Source organism: Neolamprologus multifasciatus, chromosome 9 (genome assembly GCF_963576455.1).
Source record: "Neolamprologus multifasciatus chromosome 9, fNeoMul1.2, whole genome shotgun sequence".
Lineage (NCBI taxonomy): Eukaryota > Metazoa > Chordata > Actinopteri > Cichliformes > Cichlidae > Neolamprologus > Neolamprologus multifasciatus.
In genome coordinates, this window is record NC_140447.1 from 10185737 (window position 1) to 10194021 (window position 8285).

Consider the following 8285-nt stretch of genomic DNA (forward strand, 5'->3'; position numbering starts at 1 on the left):
AAATACAGCCTCGAACCCTAAGAGGGGATCTGTGTTCTAATTTTATCACATTTAAATGTACTGCAGATTTTTTAAAGCTCCAAACAAAACTGAAATGGAGGAACAAAGATATATAGAATAGAATAAAATAGTCTTTTATTGTCTTTGTACATATTCAGCTAAATTGTGGGTGCTCCACACCAACTGTGCATGGAAAACAATATAAATAGTAAGACAGCAAGAATAAATAACATATAAGAGGAGTATATACAAAGAAGAGAAAGGCAGACATTAGAGGACAGGTTGCAGAATGCTTGAAAATAGTACAGTGGACTTGATACAAGTAGAGAATCGGAGTGTGACTGAGTGATGGGGGTTACTCAGATCATGGCTCAGATTTCTACACCCACTCAGATGGGATAATCTTCCACGGCACACCTGATCATTTCTCACGGCACACGTATATATGCCGCGGCACAGTGGTTGGGAAACACTCTACTCGTTTATGCAGCTCCATTGATTGTTCTGTTTTCGTTTTTTGCCAGGGCCTTTTGTAAAGAGAAATTGCTCTCCTGGTACTGGTGTGCCATACTGCTTGGTATCGGTGCTCAAAACTTTTGTGTTTGTTTCAAACAAGTTGCCCACCCAAGGAAGCTAAAATTTGTTCTTTGTGTTGTCAGATGAACATATGAGACACTTTGACTCTTCAGTGCAGTGTGGAGCTTAACAAAGTTCTGTTTTCTGTCCCAGCTGATCAATAGGAGGAGAAGAGTCTCACGGAGCAGCAGAGGAAATTTCAGCCACTGCAGAGAAAACAATGAGCTCAACACAGAAGGTGACAGATACTAGTGTTAAGAAATACTCAGTTAAAAGCTGAAGTACTGATATATATATTTTATGCTAAACTAAGTGAACCTTGTGCAATATTAATGTAATGTAGAAATAATGTATACAATGTATACAATGCCTACATGACTTTGCCTCTAAACATCAAAATGAGCAGGGAAGAGGTGAAAGTGGGATTCAGCAGGATTCAACCCTAAAATCAGCTGTAGTGTCTCAGTGTGGGGAAAAGAATCACAGCTCACAATCATTTCTATTGAGAGCTCCAGTAGATTTTTTTTAATGTGCAGGCTGTGATCAGCTGACCTGCTGCTCTCTGTGAATTCATCCAGATGTCAGCAGATGTTTCATGAGTTGTCCGGGCTGATTTCCATTCTCTGCACTGACAGTACACTGTCTTTATATCAGACACTAAACTGTTGGTATGTGGGTGGAGCTCAGTGAATGAATGTCAGCATCATGAGCTTAAGTTTAAGTTAATCTCTGCTACACTTGTTGTAATCTAACTCTGACATGAGCACCACAGTCACTGTGCACCAGTAACACACTGTTCTTTACTTTAAATCCATCACAGTACAGTAAACTTGCCTGCTTATCCTGCACTAACCTGCAGAGGATTTTACTGCAGTCTTTAATCACATTGTGAGACAAACTGCACACAAACAGTTTGTGTGTTTGCTGATGTTTATTGGGCTGATAGAATCGCTGCAATTGAAATTACCTGCCACATAAAAAATATTACTCCATTTATTCTCGCTTGTGTTCTGTATTGTTAACTAGATGTTGAAATACAGCGACCGCAACTTATCAGCACCTGCAGTCGTTCAGATTCTGTGCCAAAAAACATAAACGCTGGCCCATTTTAACCCCTGATTATGGGACACAGTTTTGCCTCTTTAATCTCTTATCGTTAGTACATGATCAGGATTGGATTTCATATGTTATTGTTTAGGCTCAAATCAATTTGATCTTTGATGCCCACAGTGATGAAATAACTCCCCTCAAATGACTTAAACCAAAAGTAACAAGCCTGTTTTGAAAATGTAAGGAGTAGAAAATACAGATTATTTTTTTTATGTAGCGAGTAAAAGTAAAAAAAACCCCTCAGGTTACAGTCAGACTCTGACATCATCCTTCACTGAATCAAGCTAGTAACTGTTACATTTGATTTATTATTATTGAATAAATTAGACAATTATATATATAATTATAGAAATACATAATAGGAAAGAGCAACAGGAAATATAAAAAAGTACAGACCTGGTAAACAGTTATTACAATTCTGAGTGTTAGCATTAATATTTGTGTACAAGTAGGAGAGATGGGCATGATTTTAGAGTGTTTGAACAATGATTAATTATCTTTAACACCAGGTTGGATGTAATGTGTACTAGTACCAGTAGGTGGGGATAAGAGACCTTTCAGGTGTTTGGTGCCACACTCCACCTTCAGGTTTAAAACTAGCAGGGCTCGCAAAATCGCTAGCCCGACGTCCCGGGGCTAGCGATTTTTCCAGTCGGGCTACCAAAATCTATCTCTGCCCTTCAGTGGAAATGTCAAATTCAGGATCTGACACAGACTGATTCATGTTCTACACAGTTCTTGCAAGTTCATAGAAATTTCTGTTCAATTAGAACCAAGTATTTGAGTTGATGATTGTAATTTTTATACAATGTTGTAATTTGTTTTTCAACAATTTTTTGATTAATGTTTTGTTTGTTTTGTCTGAGTCCCTGCCCGAAGGGCTACCAGGAATTTGGAAATTTTGCAAGCCCTGACTAGTGTTAACGGAGGGAGTTTAAAGCTTCAGTTTGTTTGATGAATGCATTTCACTCAGTGCCTCTGCTTGTATCTCTGTCACTGCAGGACCAACATAGACCGAGAAGTCAGCGCTCTCAGGAGGCCGACAAACCTCACAGAAGAAAGCGAGAGAAAAAAAACACCTGTGATGAGTGTGGGAAGGATTTTACTAGGAAGTCTGAACTAAAACAACATCAGCTCGTCCACACTGGAGAGAGACCGTTCAGCTGTGACTTGTGTGGAAAGTCGTTTTCCTGGAAGAAAGCCCTGAAAACACACCAAGTCGTCCACAGTGGAGTTAAAGCTTACAGCTGTGATCAGTGCGGCAGAGCTTTTGCTCACAGTAGCAGTTTACAGAGTCATCTAGTTACCCACTCTGGAATTAAGGCATACAGCTGTGACATCTGTGGAAAAACTTTCAGCCAGCTAGAGTACCGAAATATACACCTACGCATTCACTCCGGAGAAGATGTGTACTGGTGTGATCAGTGTGGCAAATACTTTACAACAGACGCACAGTTACAAAGCCACATGTTTACCCACACTGAGGAGAGACCTTATCAATGTGACCTGTGTGAGAACACTTTTAAAGCTCCACAGTACCTGAGAAAACACCAACAGATCCACACCAGAAAGAGACTCTACAAGTGCAGTTACTGTGAGGTATGTATTTTTATTTTATTCTTGTAAGTTCAGTCTGACTGTTTGGAACAAGTCTGCTCATTAAATTGTGTTAGCATGTTAGCACTTCTACTGCATCGAAGAGTAGCTCTGAGCCAATATTCAGATTTTCATTTCATTTAAGTGTACGTCAGATGTTACTGTAATATTAAATAAGTATTCCTGTAGTATTATGGTGGTAGTATTGTAATTATTGTAGCCCAGTAAACTGAGTGTGTTAATTGAAACAGTAAAATGTAATTGGACGTCTGCAGAGATGCTCTTTATTTCAGGCGACGTTCAGGATAAAAGTGTTGAAGGACTGACTTACACTGTCTTTGTGTCTTTGTTTAGAAGCAGAGCGACACAGATGGATCCACTTCTCAACCCTGTCATCGCTGTGGTGGTGGGAAAGACTTTCGTTGTGACATCTGTGGAAAAACTTTCAGTCAGCAAGCCGGCCTAAAAATACATCAACGTAAACACACTGGAGACAAACTGAAATACTGCAAAGAATGTGGGAGAAGTTTCCCCACATCAAGTGAGTTAAAATGACATGAACTCTTTCACAGTGGGGTCAAAAAGCACCTCTGTGATCAGTGTGGGTCATCCTTCACCACTGCAGGTCAGCTTAAAACACACAAACGAGTCCACACAGGAGAGAAACCATACAAGTGCAGACACTGTGACAAAAGCTTCTCACGTTCAGGTAGTCGTAACGAGCATGAACGTACACACATGGAAGGAAACTACAGCTGTGAGCAGTGTGACAAGAGCTTCAGTAATCTCAGTTCATACTCTGCACACAAACAATCCCACGTTACTAATAAACTGTTTCACTGTTACCAATGTGCCAAAACATTCACTTCATTATCTGCTCTGTGCAAACATCAGCGTGATCACGCAGGGCTGAAATCGTTCCCATCACAGGACGACAGTGAATCTGAAGAAAGAGAAACATCCTCTGGTTTCAGGGTCCAACTTAAAACCCTGGAGATCAGGCTCCACAGAGTTCAGATCGGCTCTCCTTAAAGATCTAATGAGGCTATGAATCAAAATGTTCCTGTAGTTCAATGTTAATCTTTAGAAATTGTTCTTCTTCTGTTTGTGTTCAGTGGTCACCTTTTTTTTTTCAGTGGTTGGATGAAAAATCAGTTTCCTGTTCTCAAGTTTTTATTGAATGTATTTTATTAAATAAAGTTCTTAAATAAATTTTAAAAAATGTTAAATAAAGAATTGGTTTAACGACAAAGATTTTGAGCCATGTTGTCATTTCCTGTATTTCAGAGTAAAGACTGAAGTAACAAATGGAAACATGTTTACAGTCATGGAATAAACACTGATGGGTCATCTGTAGGAAGTACTATTGCTGACCTGACAGACTCGACCTTGTTTACAAAGAAAGAAAGGAACTGATTACATGTGTCAGCAGAGGCTTTCAGGGTTGTTTAGAGTAGAGCTGATAGTCTTAAAGAGAACACAGGGATTATGACAATTTAACACAATGATCTGAGAAAAATATCTGTTTCTCTCATTTTCACTGTATTCTGATCAAATTTCCAACATTCTTTTAACATTTCAAAAGAAACCTGCAATTTGTCTTTCTTCCACTTTCACTCTGCTCTCCTACACTGACGTCTGACTGCTCGGGTGGATTCATTTAACCAGGGCTGTGGAATACGTTTCGGGCGCCTGGTTTTTAATAGGTTCACAGTGTTCAGGGTCTGAGTACAGGTTTCCTGGAACTGCAAAAGCAGTTCATCTGGGGTGGGCCCAATAAGTAATCTCAGGGTCGGTAAAGATTTTCTTCATAAAAGTGGAGGAGAAGAGAGCAGCGGCGAGCTTTAAACTCATGCACACGAGAAATGTCAATTACAACCATATGATAACACCAGGTCATGAGTGTGCTCCTGCTGATGTGTAGGGCCTTCAACGGACTGTAAACGGAAAAAGACTGAATAAATTTAAAAAGTCCTGAGTAAGCAGACCATCAGGGCAACAGACATGAATATTAAAATCACCAACTATTATAATCCAATCCTTTTAGACACAATTTCAGTCTTTTAATTACTGCACACACAACTGGTTGAGAGCCTTCCAGTTCAAATATACCACAAGAAAAATTGTGTATTTTGTAACCAAACGCTGGGTCAAATATGGACCGAGCCAACGTTGGGTTTTTTCAACTTAACACACTTAACTGTGTGTGTGTGTGTTTCTGCTTATTGCCATGGTTGACTTCAAAATTCAACAACCTTTAATTGTCCTAGATAATCTGACTGATCAGCAGGAACTAATTGATGAGCTTTAACACCTTGATGACTTACTTGGTGAGCTGAAGCAAAAGAAAGCTCCAGTACCAGTGAAACCACCTGAACCAACAGTAAACTGGAAAAAAAGAGAAAGATGGAAATGGACTCTATGCGAGGTCAAGATCAACCAGGACTCACTCACATAAGGGTCAGTACTGTTTCATTCAAGATAATTTGAAGATATAGATTGTATGGACACAAATCCATACATTTAATGTATTAATTAATTGAAATATCTGTACAGAGAAACAAGAAAATCATTTGTTTGTTTTGACACAAAAGCACATTAAACAAACCACAGAATCTTATTGGGGATTTAAAAGTCACTTATAGCGTATTTGTTTTCTGTTGACGTCTTTCATTTTAAACCAGATGGGGAAGATCTCCACTGTCAGAAAGGTTGTTTTGAGTGGGAAGCCGTGTGATATGAATTAGACAAGATTTTAAAGGAGGATCCCTTCACATGTCATGCATGTGCCCCAGACATGCTTCCAATTTCAGTGGATGGAAACCGCAAGCATTACCATTTCAAGAATGCAGCTGGGTACAGCAAAAATATGTGTAGTAGCAATGTTTGTATCATTATGTATTATGTATTGCTGTTTTGTTCAGATGCGAGGAACAGGCCATGTTTGACGGCAGCTTCATAGCAAAGGATGAAGATGTGGGAAGATGTGCGGACTACATACACAGCACATCCAGACATGTAAGACTGAACACTATAATTACATAGATAGAATTACGGTAACCTTTAACCCTGAAGAGATTGCGTAAATCATTGTCAGCAGCAATTAAATGCATTTTAGGTCTGTGGACGAGGTGTTTGTGGAGGGGAGTGGTCAGCAGCCAGAGAGACCTCCCAAAGATCCAGCAACAAGGTAGATGACGAGGGACTGGAGCTTGCAGTGTGTAGGTATGGAGTGCTGCTCAGTGCTCTAAATATGTACAGGGGTGACATTTTTGCTTATGCCTTGTACCTGCAACAAAAGCTGGCCAATAGACATATCACTTTTTCTGCATGGATGTTGTCTGCGAGTATTGGCCGTAATGTGAAAGAGTAACAAAAAGCTGTCCAGAGCTCCAGCACCTTCTTAGCATGAAGCCATTTCTTTCAGTATTTCATGCCAAAGTCAATGATTTCAAATGTCAGTTATGGAATTCTGACTTTAATCACTTTATCTGAACACTTGCACAGCAACACAAACACCTTTTAAGTCATTTATTTTTCTTTTGTCTCTGTGTGTATGTGCATCTGTGTGTGTGTGTGCTTATATCCAGGTGAAATGGAGTGGAGCACATCAGGATAGGGCTGGTTTGACACTAGGAGAGGAGGTGGAGCAATGTCGTTCTTTCAAGGATTGCAGTTACCACAAAACATTAGTCCAAAGCACGCGAGAAGGCCAAATCCTGCACTAGATTTGAAGTGTCTAACTATGATAAGAGAAAATGGTAACATTATGTTTCCTTTGTTTGCAGGACAGACATGCTAACTCTTATGGCCATGCACTGGAACCAACAAACGTTAGACAACCTGGCCACCTCTCTGACCCACCAATATCAGAAGGTAATGATATTGGTATTGTATTTTTAGATGCTTACTCCTCTGTGTTCTAAATATTTGGAGTAAACATGTCTTTAATGTTTTGTTTTTTAATCCCAACTTTTTAATGTGGGCCACAAAAGCTCTTCTAAGCCAGCTTCAGTTGGCAGTGACTGACAGTCAACTGGATGACTGTGTCAGTGATGTAAAGGAGTGGGCAGAAGTTGAGCAAAAACAGATTCAAAAATTTGATGCTGATTGCACAATGACTTTATGTTAAGTGCAACTATCTTATTTCTTGTAAGCAGCAACAACAAGCACACGTGAAGCACAAGCTTCAGCTGTCAACCTAAAATCACTTACGACTTCAGACGTTCTTTGTGAACTGATCTCTAACTTTGTTCTAAATGCATTTCAGACTCTGTCAGCCTCAGAGCAAAGAGAAGGGCATTCGATATCATCATGGCAGTAAGAAGACTCGAGGAGGAAAAGAAGATTGTTGTTAGAGAGATGGACCATCACTGGAAATCTCTTTCAACTTATGATGATACCCTGAAAGAGCCATCCTGCCAGTGACATATTTAAAAGTATGTATTTAAGTTATGCATACATACAAAATTTCAGTCAGTTCATCTGCACATAATAATCAATCAAAGTCCAAATGCCACCATCTCTATACACTAAAGACAATTAATGTATTGGTCATTAAATTATAGCATATTTCCATAAATTATGTTTAACGTATTTGTCATAACATTCTAAATTTTATACTACATAATAATAATAATGGAAACTTTAAGTCTCAACATAAAAAAGTACTACAAGTTCGCACATCTCAATGAACCTTAGATTTTTGATTTTGATTTGCAGTAGCAGTACTCAATACAATTACACCAGCCTTCATAGTTATAACTAAACAAAATATACATGCTTCTAATGCCAACTTTATTTGAGAAAGTAAAGGAAAGAGAGTGATGAGTTTATGGGCTCAGTTGCTGGTTTCAGATCATATTCATGGCAACAGGACACTGACTGTGTGAATTACAGCCCCCAGTACAGTCAAAAGGACCCGGTTAATGCAGTGATGCGAACCACTTTTCACATTCGACACTCACTTTTTACAGAATGTAATAAACAAATGTTGTACAAAA

At 39.1% G+C, this 8285-nt stretch overlaps 2 pseudogenes across 2 annotated transcripts; both read left to right on the forward strand.

The window, feature by feature from the left end:
* Window positions 1-733: 733 nt before the first annotated feature.
* LOC146511034 (uncharacterized) lies at window positions 734-5311 on the forward strand (annotated as a pseudogene). Its single transcript, XR_014876050.1, has 3 exons — window positions 734-814; window positions 2689-3285; window positions 3637-5311. The product of XR_014876050.1 is annotated as an uncharacterized LOC146511034 (transcript).
* Window positions 5312-5688: 377 nt separating this feature from the next.
* On the forward strand, window positions 5689-7803 carry LOC146511035 (uncharacterized; annotated as a pseudogene). The gene is made up of 7 exons (XR_014876257.1): window positions 5689-5710; window positions 5967-6138; window positions 6207-6300; window positions 6401-6740; window positions 6869-6985; window positions 7067-7158; window positions 7531-7803. The product of XR_014876257.1 is annotated as an uncharacterized LOC146511035 (transcript).
* The last annotated feature ends 482 nt before the right edge of the window (window positions 7804-8285 follow it).